This window comes from Mycteria americana, unplaced genomic scaffold (assembly GCF_035582795.1).
Source record: "Mycteria americana isolate JAX WOST 10 ecotype Jacksonville Zoo and Gardens unplaced genomic scaffold, USCA_MyAme_1.0 Scaffold_109, whole genome shotgun sequence".
In the NCBI taxonomy this organism is placed as follows: Eukaryota; Metazoa; Chordata; class Aves; order Ciconiiformes; family Ciconiidae; genus Mycteria; species Mycteria americana.
The window spans coordinates 62,031-76,004 of NW_027445449.1; positions in this window are offsets into that span (position 1 = coordinate 62,031).

The following is a 13,974-nucleotide window of genomic DNA, read 5'->3' on the forward strand; positions in this document are numbered from 1 at the left end:
GTCAAGGGCTTTTGGGGGGTTCAAGGATTGGGTTTGGAGGGCAGGAGTTGGTGCCTGGAGGTCAAGGGTTGGGTTTGGAGGGCAAGGGTTGGTGCCGGGGGGTCAAGGTTTGGGTTTGGAGGGCAGGAGTTCAAGTGGTGGGCTCAAGATTTGGGGCTTGGGGGTCAAGGGTTGGATTTGGAGAGCAAGGGTTGGGGTGTTGGGGCCAAGATTTGAGGCTTGGGGGTCAAGGGTTGGGTTTGGAGGGCAAGGGTTGGGGTGTTGGGCCCAAGTTAGGGGCTTGGGCGTCAAGGGTTGGGGTGTTGGGGTGAAGGTTTTGGGGTCAAGGTTTTGGGTTGTGGTGGGAGCTTGGGGGTCAAGGGTTGGGGTGTTGGGGTGAAGGTTTTGGGTTTGGGGTCAAGGATTGGGGTTCAGGTTACCACCAGGGTTAGGATTTGGGTGGGGTTAAGGGTCAGGTTAGGGTTAAGAGGTCAATGCTATGACTGGGAGTTGGTTTGGGTTAGGGCTGGGGTTACGATTAGGGTCGTCGTTAGGTTTAGGACTGGAATGAGGTTTACCGTCGGCGTTACGGGGGGGTTTGGGCCCGGGTGAGGATTCAAGACTGGGGGTAAGGTGGGAATTATGGGTAAGGGATGGGGACGGGTGAGGTTTGGGTCCGCTCAGAAGCAGCGGCTTCCCTCCAGCGTCAGCCGGCAGAGCCCGCCGTCGCAGTTGATGGAGCCGAGGACGTTGAGGGTGCAGTTGGTGATGCCATCCCGCTCCCCGTGGTGTCCCTGCCACCCGTGCTCACCCGTGGTGTTGAGCACCAACACCTCGTGCAGGCAGCTCTGGAGGAGGACGTGCTGAAGCAGAGCTCTTCTGGGAGAGGGAAGAGTGGGGAGTGGTCACTGGAGGCCACCAGAGATGTAGGGGACCAACCCTGACCAGCAGCGGGTCACTTGGCACCTACCCACCAAGTGGCTGCAGTTTTGGGGCTGAGCCGTGGTGTTGGCAGCTTCCAGGAGCTCCTGGGCTCAGTGGTCAAGGCTGGTGGCTCCAGCCGGTGGGTGCAGCAGGACTTTGTAGTTCACCACCACGCTGCTTCTTCTGTGGGGCAGCGAGAGCATCGGCACGGGGCATGGAGTTCCTCATCCATCCCATCCCATTCCCACCGTTGGCCGTACACTCAGGGTCAGGGTCAGGATCCGGGTGCCACAGTAGCCGGAGATGTTGTGGTAGATCCCATCCATCTGGGAACAGAGAGACGTGTCACCAGGGGGCCTGGGCTTGGTGGTCCCTTGGGGTGGTCCCAGTGGCCCCCCAATGACTTGGGGGAGGACACAAGGGCTTCACCGTCCGGTTGAACTCCTCCACAAAGCTGCGATAGGTGGTGGATGAGGTGTCCCCCATGTCCTCTGAGAAGTTCTGGTTGATGGCACGCGCCAGCGTCATCATGGAGGGGCCCCGCTCTTCGTGGAAGGGGGTTGGGATGCCCGTGAGATGGCGACATCCCATGGGGTGTCCCTCTTGGGGACAGGGGGGACAGGGTGGGGTGTCCTCTCTCCCTTACCTGCTGTGATGTTGATGGTGGATGCCCCACACTGGCAGTGGGCTCCGTCCACGTGGTGGGGGGGGGCGGGCAGAGACAACCCATCCCCGTCCATTGACCCATTTGGGCAGGGGTCTGTGGGGAGAAGGACACAAGGACTCATGGGTACCCCCCATTGCCTGCTTGCACCCCCCTTTCCCCTCTCCCATGATGTCCAGCACCCTCTGTCCCCTCCTAGATCCATCCAGTTGGGTGCACCATCACCACAGCCCCCCAATTTTTTGGGGGGGACACACAGGGTGGTGCCTGGTCCCAACCAGGAGCTCCCTGGTGTGTCCTCCTTTGGGGAGGTCAACAGTGGGGCTTCAGGGGTCCAAGCCCCTTTGGGTGGGGGGGGTCCTCTCCCAGAAATGGCCAGGGTGGGGTCTTTGCGTGAGCATCCACGCCAAGGAAGACCCACCAAGCTGCGGTGGTAGGGATGGGCATGGTGGTGGTTCTCCTGGTGCTCCTTGGTGTAGCTCTGCTCCTCGTAGGGTGGTTGGGTGTTGGTTGGGATGCGGTGGCCCTTCTAGAGGTGGGGACAGCGGTGGCGTGGTGGTACTCGCACTGTGGGCCATAAAACCCCCCGGGACAGTAGCACTGGGTGCCCACGGCCGTGTCTCCATTCTGGCAAGCTGTGGCTTCGTCATGGGTGTCACAACGGGGCCCCGACCACCCCGATGGGCAGAGGCACCCGTTGCCCACCGCCGTGCTGCCGCCAGCGGTGGGATCCACCGTCTCGCAAGTGGGGCCGGAGTAGCCGGACGGGCAGAGGCATTCGGTCAAGTTGGTGACGCCACCGTTGTGGCAGATGACTGGAAGAGAGGTGGGGGCAGAAGGACGTGGTGAGGGGACCCAGGTGTCCTGACCTCCCCGCCCCCCCAGCTCCGATCCTTGGGCATGGTAGACCCACATCCATCCTTCGTCCTCCCCCTTTATCCCCTTGTCCCAGGAGACACCACCCCACCCCAGGGACTCCATGCTAGGACACCCACTGGCCACAGGGCTGGACCCACGTCCATCCTTCTCTCCCTCCTCCTCCTCCTCCTCCTCTCCCCTCACCCTGGAAGACCCCACATCCCTTCTGGCCCTGGAAAGGAGACCCCGACCCCACCCCAAGGACCCCATGCCAGGACACCCACCAACCACAGGGCTGGAGCCACGTCCATCCTTCTCTCCCTCCTCCTCCTCCTCTCCCCTCACCCTGGAAGACCTCATGTCCTTGGAAAGGAGACCCCCACCCCACCCCAAGCACCCCATGCTGGGACACCCACTAGCCGGAGGGCTGGACCCGTGTGGGAGGTAGAGGCAGAGGGTGGCCAAGGTGGTGCTGGTGGCGATGGTGGTGGCTCCGCTGGTTGAAGAGGACCAGGTGGTGATGGTGGTGGAGCCAGGACCTGATGTCGTGGTGGGTACTGTGGTGTTGGGAGGGGACTGGGGTGTCACCACTGTGGTCTCAGTGGCGGAGCTGGTGCAGTTCTCGGTGCGTGCCATGGTGGCATCCCGGGGGACCGTGTGGGTGGCATTGGGCTGAGCCAGTGCTGGGGTAGCAGGGGTTTTGGTGGGAATGGTTGGGAGCGTGGCCGTGGTGTCGTGTTCCATGGGGGTTGGTACAGTGTCCGTGGTGTTGCTTTCCAGGCTGGTGGCCACGGTGTTGCTTTCCGTGGCCGTGGTGTTGCTTTCTGGGGGGGTTGGCCATGGCATTTCTTGCCCGGGGTGCCAGCAGTGTGGCCGTAGCCTTGCTTTCCGTGGTGGCAGTCTGGACCGTGGCCACGGTGTTGCTTATCCCTCTCTTACCTGACAGAGCCTCCAAGGGGATGAAGAGGAAGAGGAAGAAGCAGCAACCCAGTTCCATCATCAGCAGAACCTGAAGGAACAGGGAGCCACGGATTGACAACCGGAGACAGCGGACGCAGTGACTGTGGGCCGAGTCGGGCACAGTCATCAACCACAAGGTAGGGCCGCGTCGTTAAATAATCGCTGAGTAATTTTTATCAAATCCCGAAACAGAAAGGGCGTGAGAAGGTCCGGACGTCCCCATGGTGTTCCACCTTCCCAGGCACCACTGGACCGGCGACAATGGGCCCAACCCTTGCGCCGGAGACAAAGGAGGGATGGAGCCGCGGTTCCTCCACCACACCGATAAGATTACGGCAAGACGTGGCCGTCTCCTCTGTTACCGGCACCCGCTGCCCACTCATCCTACCCCACCTTGGGGCGTTGTCCCCTCCCCAAAGCTCCTGGGAAGGGATGGATGGTTGGAGAAGGCAGGGTCAAGGGCTCGGTTCCTGCTGAGTCACCCCAGACGGCTGGAACCAAGGCGGGATTTGGCAAAGCAGCGCCATGTCCGCGTCCTCTCCCCGCTCTACCCACCGCCAGCCCAGGGGTACAAGTCCCTTGGGTCCCATGGGTGCTGTCCCCAGCCTGGCTTTGTGGTCCCTCCTCGCAACGGGGAGGATGGTGGCACCGGGGGTTGGGTGCACCCCCTCGGGCGTGGTTTCTCCAGGGCCACCCACCCCTGGGTGCCGTCCCTGGGGCCTTCCATCCCTGGACACCCTCAGGGTCCCTCCCTGGGGGTCTCCTTCTTTGGGTGCTGTCCCTCGGTTCCTCCATCCCCAGGCACCCATGGGTGCCATCCCCCGGGTCCCCTATTCCCAGGCACCTGTGGGCAGTGTCCCCAGCACCCTCTGTCCCCAAGCACCCATGGGTGCCATCCCCACCCCCCTCCATCTCCAGGGCCCCCCCCAGCCCATCCCCACCCCGGGTTGTCCCAGGCCCCAGCCCCCCACCTTCTGCCTCCCCTCCAGAGTGTCCCATGTCCCCCCACTGGGCTCCCACCTTCTCGGGGTGTCCCAGTGCTTCCCAGTTTGTTCTGGGTGCCACGTGCTCCCCAGTGTCTCCCAGTACTTCCCAGTACTCCCCAGTGCATCCCAGCGTGTCCCGGGTACCATGGGCTCCCCAGTGCCTCCCAGTACTCCCCAGTGCATCCCAGCATGTCCCGGGTACCACGGGCTCCCCAGTGCCTCCCAGTACTTCCCAGTACTCTCCAGTGCATCCCAGCATGTGCCGGGTACCACAGCCTCCCCAGTGCCTTCTGGTGCTCCCCAGGGCCAAGCCTTGCCCTGAAGCCAGAGGTGTTGGGGGGCCCCCCCCGAGGTGCTGGGCACCCCCCAAACCCATATGGGGCTGCTCTGTCATATTGGGGGGCACGGGGGGGGGGGAAGGGGTCTCAAAGTGCCCTCAGGAATTGCTCTGGAGTCCCACCTCACGCCCCGCCCCCAGACTTGCCCGGCCCGCCTCCCACCGGCAAGGAAAACCAGGTAATTAAGATAAATACGAGTAATAATAACAATAAATTTATTACCACACACGATATTCGTGTGAAATTTGGGGGGGGGGGTGTCCTCCGTGGCAGCCTCCCTGCGGCTGGCCACTGCCTGCACCCCGTTAGGAGCCCCGCGTCCCCGCGTGGAAGCCCCCGGGCTCAGCCCAGGAGCCGTTGGGCGGTTTTGCGGCCCCCAGCGTTGCAAAGCTTCATCATCCAAATAAATAATAAATATCTGGGGGGGGGGTTGCCCACCCTGAGTATCTTTCCCGGCTCTCGGCACGGCCAGCATGCCGGTGGTCCGGCCACGCCGAGCGGCTTTGGGTCTCCCCTTGGGAGAAGAAGACCTGTTGCGTTGAGGTTTGGGGGACTGTGGTCTTCATCCCAGTTGGCGTTTCCTCGGTTGACAGCCAGGATGTCCCCGCTGCAGGATCATAGCTGGGTCTGGAGCTTGGGTCTGGAGATCTTCATCTGGGTGGGGGAGAAGGAGGAGAAGGAAGCGGGTAAGAGGGGTGTGGGGGGGTCTCCCTTGGGTCCTCAGTCCTGGGGAGGGTGGTGGGTGGTGCGGGAGAAGAAGGAAGACGTACCGGGACGGAGGTATCCACCAGCTCCAACGAAGGCGTGAAGTTTTGTAGACTCTCACCACCTATGGGGAGATGGTGGGGGGCAGTTGGATGTCTCGGGGGTGTTCCCCAAGCGTTAATCTCCATCAACCCGAATCGGGGTTGGGGGTTACCTCCGGTGCTGTTGGCTCCCACGTTGCGGTAGAGGAAGCCATCGGGCGAACGCCAGGTGAAGCCATCATCCTCGTACCAGTTGCCACCAGCAGAGGGTTGAGGGTCACTGGGTGGGCAGCAAGAGGGTGTCTCAGACGGGGGAGGGGGAGAGGGGCAGAGAACCAGAGGAGGGGGCTCCCCCTCAGCCAACCCCGGCATCGAGGTACCAACCCTCCTCTGAACTGGAAGACACTCCCCCCCCCCAACATGGAACCCACGCGTCCAGGCTCCTCTACCTCAGCATGTACTTCCTCCGGCGGTCCCTGACCAGCATCACGGCGAGGACGATACAGATGATGAGCAAGACAGTGGCCACCAGCCCCAACCCCGTGGCCAACTTGCTGACGCGCCCGGAGCAGCGAGCGTCCGTGTACCAGTACATGACTTCATCCTGGCAGCTGTGGGAAGGAGACAGGATCAGGCCCACCCTCTGTCAAGGATGCTGGAGACTCTTCCACCAGCCAACCTCATGGCCATGGGCCCTCATGGTGGCACTCACAAGCACTGGGGACCGGCCCGGGTGATGTGGCACTGGCCATAGTGGCAATCCATGGTGCTCGGCATGTTGGGCGTGCAGTTGGTGACGCAGTGGATGACGCCTTCTGTGGTCACCGGGAAGTAGAAGTCCCGGTATTCGGCGGGTGCTCGCTGCCAGCAGATCTCTGTGGGGGGAGGTTGGGGGGGTTAGGGGGGAACAGGAGCACTGGGGTGGTGTGCTGGGGGGGGGGGTGCAGTGGGTGGTGGTGGGATGGGCAGGGAGCTGGTGGGGTGGGCGAGGAGCTGGTGGGGTGCACTGGAGCTGGTGGGGTGGGCGAGGAGCTGGTGGGGTGGGAAAGGAGCTGGTGGGGTGGGAAAGGGGCTGGTGGGGTGGGCGAGGGGCTGGTGGGGTGGGAAAGGAACTGGTAGGATGGGTGAGGGGCTGGTGGGGTGCACTGGGGCCAGTGGGGTGGGCGAGGAGCTGGTGGGGTGGGCAAGGGGCTGGTGGGGTGCACTGGGGCCAGTGGGGTGGGCGAGGAGCTGGTGGGGTGCACTGGGGAGAGTGGGGAGAAGGTGTGGGGTACGTGAGGGCGCAGTGGGGTGCACTGGGGAGCTGGGGGAACCGGTGGGGTGCACTGGAGCTGGTGGGGTTGGCAGGAGGGTCCCCAGAGGTCTCACCATTCAGGGAAGGCGCCACCGTCATGTTCCTGACGATGGGGTTGGGCGACACAGAGAGGCAGAGGATGGCTGTGGTGGGGAGGAAGAGAGAGAAGGCGTCAGAGACCCAACCTTGGGTGGCCCAGGTGGGACCCAGACACCCAGGGGGCACACGGACGGGCACCCACAGTCGTTGTGCTGGCAGGCGCCCTGGCTGGCCTCCGTCTCTTGCAACCTCCCCACCAGCCTCTTCGTTATCTCCTTGAACTCCTCCGTCATGTTGCTGCTCTCCCTCGTGGTGAAGAAGATCTCGTGGTCCACCACGATGCTGCCAGGTCTTTGGAGAGGGGACACAGGGGGGTTAAAGGGGGGGGCGAACGAGGAGACCGCCCCACACACGCACCCCGGTTCCCTGCCTGTGAGGGACCTCTTACTTCAAGCTGATGATCCTCACGCCCTCGTAGCCGGGGATGTTACCATAGATCTTCTTTATCTGCAGAGCCAAAGGGTCGCGTGAGCCACCACCGAGGGGACGAGGTGGCCACAGAGGGACAACTCGGACCCCCTGTCCTCACCTCCTTGCGGAAATGCTCCTCAAAGTAGCGGTAGGTCTTTGACTGGGTGTCCTTCAGCTCCTGGGTGTAGTTGAAGTTGGTGACGGTCACCACCAGCGCCACGTCTGCCACGATCGTCCCCGGGTAAGCTAGAGGACACGAGGGGAGGAGGAAGGGAGCTCGGCGTGTTGGCCAAAGGAGGCCAGGACCTCCCGGGAGGCCACGGGGCTGGGTGGAGGTGGCACTTACGGAGGCTGGTCTCGATGGAGTTGGTGGAGTACTCGCACAAGGGGCCGTAGAAATATGGGGTGCAGAGACACTTGATGTTATCGTAGGTGCCTCCATTCTGGCAGACAACTGGGAGGGAGAAAGATGGGGGGGGTCAGCAGGGGCCCTTGGGGGACCCCCAGGGTCAGGGGGACCCGCTCGGAGCTGGGTAGGGTGGAGGTGAGGCGTGGAGCATGATGGTCCTTTGGGGTGGAGGTGGGAGGGGGGGGGACTCACCTGAAGGAACCACTGCGTTGGAGTTTGTTGTGGAGGTCGCTTGGGTGGTGGTGGTGGGTGCTGTGGTGGTAGAAGCTACTGTGGAGGTCACTTGGGTGGTGGTGGGTGATGTAGAGGTAGGTTGGGTGGTGGTGGTGGTGGGTGCTGTGGAGGTAGCTTGGGTGGTGGTGGTGGTGGGTGCTGTAGAGGTCACTTGAGTGGCGGTGGTGGTGGGTGCTGTGGAGGTCTTTACGGTGGTGGTAGAGGGTGCTGTAGAGGTAGCTTGGGTGGTGGTGGTGGGTGCTGTGGAGGTCACTTGGGTGGTGGTGGTGGGGGGTGCTGCTGTGGAGGTCACCTGTGTTGAGGTGAAAGCAGTGGGGGTGGGTCCAGTGGTTCGGAAGGAAGTAGATAAGTCTCCTGAGGTGGTGGGCAATGCCGTTGAGGTCACCTCGGTGGAGGTGAGAGGAGTGGAGGCGGCTGCAGTGCTTGAGAAGACTGTGGATGCATCTTCTGAGGTGGTGGGGGCTACTGTGGAGATGGCAGTGCTGGGGGTGGCTCCAGTGGTTGAGAAGGCAGTGGAGAAGTCTGCCGTGGTGGTCGTGGATGCCGTGGAGGTCACCTCAGTGGAGGTGATAGAAGTGGAGGTGGCTGCAGTGGTGGAGAAGACTGTGGAGGTGTCTCCTGATGTGGTGGGGGCTGCTGTGGAGGTCACCTCAGTGGAGATGACAGTGCTGGGGGTGGCTCCAGTGGTGGAGAGGGAAGTGGAGGTGTGACCTGAGGCTGTGATGGCTGCCATGGAGGTGACATCTGTGGAGGTGGCAGCAGTAGAGGTGGCTCCTGTGGTCGAGAAGACTGTGGATGCATCTCCTGAGGTGGTGGGGGCTGCAGTGGAGGTCCCCTCGGTGGAGGTCACATGGGTGTCAGGGGCTGTACTGGGGCTGAAGGCAGTGGAGGAGTCTGTGGACGTGGTGGGGACCAAAGTGGTGGTGACCTCTGTGGATGTGGCATCAGTGGAGGTGGCTCCTGTGGTGGAGACGGCAGTGGAGGAATCTGCTGAGGTAGTGGGCAATGCCGTGGAGGTCACCTCTGTGGATGTGACAGCATTGGAGGTGGCTGTAGTGGTCGAGAAGACTGTGGAGGTGTCTCCTGATGAGGTGGGGGCTGCTGTGGAGGTCACCTCTGTGGAGATGACAGTGGTGGGGGTGGCTCCAGTGGTCAAGAGGGAAGTGGAGAAATCTCCCGTGGTGTTTGTGGGTGCCATGGAGGTCTCCTCAGTGGACGTGAGAGCAGCAGAGGTGGCTCCAGTCGTTGGGAAGGAAGTAGACAGCTCTCCTGGGGTGGTCATGGAAGGCGTGGAGGTCATGTCTGCAGAAGTGACAGCAGTGGGGGTGGCTCCAGTGGTAGAGAAGACTGTGGAGACATCTTGGGATGTCGTGAGGGCTTCTGTGGAGGTCACCTCTGTGGAGATGGCAGTGCTGGGGGTGGCTCCAGTGGTGGAGAAGGCAGTGGAGGAGTGACCTCAGGTTGTGATGGTTGCGATGGAAGTGACTTCTGTGGAGGTGACTCCAGTGGTTGAGAAGACTGTGGAGGTGTCTCCTGAGCTGGTGGGGGCTGCTGTGGAGGTCACCTCTGTGGAGATGACAGTGCTGGGGGTGGCTCCAGTGGTGGAGAAGGCAGTGGAGGAGTCCCCTGAGGTACTGGTGTCTGCCATGGTGGTGACTTCTGTGGAGGTGGCTCCAGTGGTCGAGAAGTCTGTGGAGGCATCTCCCGAGGTGGTGGGCGCTGCTGTGGAGACGACAGCACTGGGTGCCTCCATGGTGCTACCTGAGCTGGAGGTCTCCACCGACGTGGTAGGGGCTCTGGGGGCTGCTCTGCGCCGTGGTTGTGGTCGTCGCATGAGGAGGAATTGGGCGTTGTGGGAGTGAAAGGGTTAAGAAGATGGAAGTACTGAGGGTCCGGGTCATGTCTCCTTTTTTCGGACACTGCGTCTGGAACACCTTTGTTGTGGGGGAAGGAACTGCAGGGTTGTAGGGAGCTAGCCAATCGTGTTAGCTGAAGGGACGCATGGGGGGCGCGTGGACAAGACAGGTAGACCAATAAGAGTTCTCTCGGGAGCGCGTGTATAAACAATTAGAAAGTATATAGGCCATGGAATATTTTCAATAAAGGGTCTTCGATTTACCCCTCTATCGGAGTCCGTGCATCAATCCGCTACACCACCATGCCCACGAGTGACTCTACAAAAACCCCCACGACCAGCACCTCTGCAACCACCACGGACACCAGCATCTCTGAAGCCTCCATGGCCACCACCACCTCTGCAAGCTCCACGGACAGCAGCACCTCTACAACCTCCATGCGCACCAGCACCTCTGAAGCCTCCTCTGCCACCACCACCTCTACACCCACTACGGCAACCACCATCTCTGCAACCACCACGGACAGCAGCACCTCTACAACCTCCAAGGTCACCAGCACCTCTGAAGCCTCCTCTGCCACCACCATATCTACACTCCCTATGTCAGCCAGCACCTCGATAACTACCATGCCCACTAACCACTCTAAAACCATCACCACTACCAGCACCTCTGCAACTACCGTGGACACCAGCACCTCTGCAACCACCGTGCCCTCCACCACCCCTGCACCCAGCATAATGCCCACCAGCATCTCTGCGACATCCAATATGCCCACCAGCACCTCTGCACCCGCCATGATGCCCACCCGCAACTATGCAACCACCATGCATACCAGCACCTCTGCAACCACCACGGCCACAAGCACCTCTGCACCCATCAGCCACCTACCACCTCCACTCCCACCATAACAATTTCCAACACCTCTGCACCCGACACGACGGCCACCACCACCTCTGCTCCCACCAGAGCAACCTCCAACACCTCTGCACCCGTGACGGCCACCACCACCTCTGCTCCTACCACAACAACCTCAAATATCTCTGCACCCAACATGACGGCCACCACCACCACCTCTGCATCTACCACACGTGCATCGAATTCCTCTGCACTCACCACAACAGCTGCCAGGACTTCTACGCCCTCCAATAACTCATCTTCCATCACCACCTCTGCGACCACCTCCACCAACACGACCACTTCTACCGTCAACATCTCTTCATCCATCAGGTCCACCACGAGTTTACCTCCCACCACCACCACCACCACTCTCCTTCCCACCACCACTCCAGGTACACGCAACCCACCTCTTGCTCCGGGCACCATGACCGGATTCCTTCCCCTTCGTTTCACATCGCTGCCTTGGCTTGTTTTTCCCAGGGATCTGCAATAACGGGGGTACTTGGGTGGACGGCCACTGCAAGTGCCCCCTCGGTTTCACGGGTGACAAGTGTGACGATGTCAGGAACACCATCGAAACAAATGCCGGTAGGAAATCCTTCTTGTTGGGGTCCATCCAGTGCAGGACAAAATCTGCTGGGGACGAGCAACAGCGGGGCATTCCCCGAGGGGGGGAGGATGAAGCCAGAGTGACCACGGCACAAGCAACCTCCTCCTAACCGGGGCACAGTCCCACAGCACCCAAAAAAGCAGGCAGAGGTGATGATGGCAGCGTGCACCCACCACCCTGGGTGAGGCAGGAGCAGAGAGGAAGAGCAGGGCATGGGGCAGCAACGCGGGCCCAAGCTGCAGCCAGGAGCTGGCATCAGAGAGAGATGCAGAGGTTGATCAGCCCCAAGAGAACTCCAACAAGCTTTGGGTGGGCTGGGCTGAGCTGAAATGCAGCTCCTGGGCCAATGAGCAGAGGGTGGAGCTCCCAGGGAGGCTGGTCAGGGCAATTAAGGCTCGTTAGTGCCCTCAGGAGCTCAAGTGTGTGATGCCCAGCAGTAATGTTGAGGAGTTAGTGGTGGGGTCAAAGCCTGTGTCCAGGGGAGCAGATGGGCTGCTGATGTCTAGATAAGCTCCTGGCTGCTTGCAATGGCTGGAGGAAGCTTCTCTTGGCTCCTTTGCCAGAAACCCTAAAGCCGTGGGCGTTAAATGGAGACATTGGGGCCCCTCCTGCCAGGAAGGGGCTCTCTGCCCCTCTCTTCTCCATGTCCTGCTCTTGACTTGCATCCCCTTCTTCCCCCAAAGTGACAAACGGCACGGTGCAGGTGGAGCTGCGGGTCACCAACCGCAATTTCACCAATGACCTCAAAAATACCAGCTCTTCTGCCTATATGGAGCTTGTCAAGAACTTCACGGAGCAGGTAAGGGGACACGGGGAAGGGTCTGACCCTACTGGGGTCGGGATGTGCCTGGTTGTGCATCCAAACGCATCCCACGGGTGCTGCAAGCACCAGGGGTTTCTCTGCATGATCTACTCTGGGGACGCGGGGGTGTATTTGTGGGGGGCACCCAAGATGAGGGAGATCCAGGAGGAGGGGAAGGGAATGGGGCCGCGACATCCCCCCTGGAGACCTCTTCTCTTCCAGATGGACGTGGTCTATGGCAACATTCCGGGCTACGAGGGCATCAAGGTCCTGCGTCTGACGTGAGTGCTGGGCTGCTGGTCAATGGGGAGAAGGTATTGGGGTGCACCAACCGGCCCCACTCCCCAGGAGCTGGGGTAATCCCTTGGGAAAAGGGCATTTGCAACGGGACGGTGGCTTTTCCCACCAGGCGTGGCAGCGTGGTGGTGGATCACATTGTGTTCATCTCCCTGCTGGTGACCGCCCAATCCCAGGAGAAGCTCCGCAACATCACGGCGAACCTGCAGGAAAAGATTCGCGCGGCAGTGATGCAGCAGAACTGCACGACTGGTACCTGTGAGCCTCCAGCAAGGGGATGGGGAGGAGTTGGGCACCCCATGGGGTGGGGGACAGCTTCCCACCCACCCAAAACCTCACGGCCACCCCTGGGAGTGGGCTGTGGGGCATGTCCCCCATGTCACCTCTTTTGCAGACGAGCTGTGCTTCAACTCCTCTGACGTGGTGGTCAGCAACAGTTCACTCAACTTTGACGGAGAGGGTGAGCGGACGGGGCTGTCCCTTTGGGGGCATGCAGCCAGGTTTGGGGTGGCCGGCATCCCCCCAACCGACCTCTCTTCCCCCTCCAGCCTTCTGCCGGAAAGCAGCGCCTGAGGGCTACCAGGACTATTACTTTCCCAACCTGACAAGCTCTGGTTTCTACTGCATATCCAACTGCACCCCGGGCACCTCCAGCACCATCAACTGCAACAAGGGGCAGTGCCAGCTCACCCGGAGTGGTCCACGGTGCTTGTAAGGGCTGCAGGAAAACCATCACCCACCGCCAAATCCATCCCATGTGCATGCACCACCCTTGTGGTGCACCTCCATGCCCGTCTCCAAGCTCCTCTCTGCATGGCAATGGGTCAAAACCCCTGCAGGCTTGGAGCAGGCTCTTGCTCCAAGCAGGGCTTGAGTTTGCAAAGAGGCATTGGGGGGTTGCTTCTGGGGGTCCCAGCTTTGCGTTCACCCCCCTGTTCCCTCCCCACAGCTGCTACGAGACCGATATCTACTGGTACCAAGGCGATCGCTGCAAGACCCGGGTCAGCAAGCTGGCGGTGGGCTTGGGCTTGGCCGTGGCGATTCTGGCCACGACGGTCGCCGTCCTCGCCGCCTTCCTCTTCCGAGCTCAGAGGACCAGATCGTCTTACAGGTGATGGGGGGAGGTGGTGGTGGTGGTGGGTTTGGTGGGTCTGGCCCCATTGCGCTCCCTGGGGCGGGAGATCTCGTGGAGCCGTTGATTTATATTCTTTTAATCATGTGATGCAAGATGTTCCTTATCCTGGGTAAAGCGCAGCAGTGTGGTCCCAGGGGCAGGGGGCACCTTGGTCCTTTGCAGGGAGGAGGTGGAGGAGCCGGTGGGTGCAGGCAAGGGATGGACCTGCTGGTGGTGACCTCACACGCATCCCCCACCCCCTGTCTCCAGCACCCAGAAGGCGATGAAGCAGAGGTGGTACGAGGACACGGCTGAGGAGTGGAGCCTCCCAGGAAGCTTCACCCTCCAGAACCGAGGTGGGTGTGGGGTGGGGGGGGTCCCTGGTGACCCCATGGGTTTGGGGAAGCCAGCTTGTGCCCCCCATCCCCACCCCGAGCATCCCTGCTGAACCCCCTCATCCCACAGGCACCCCGCTCGAGGACAACTCTCAGGTCAA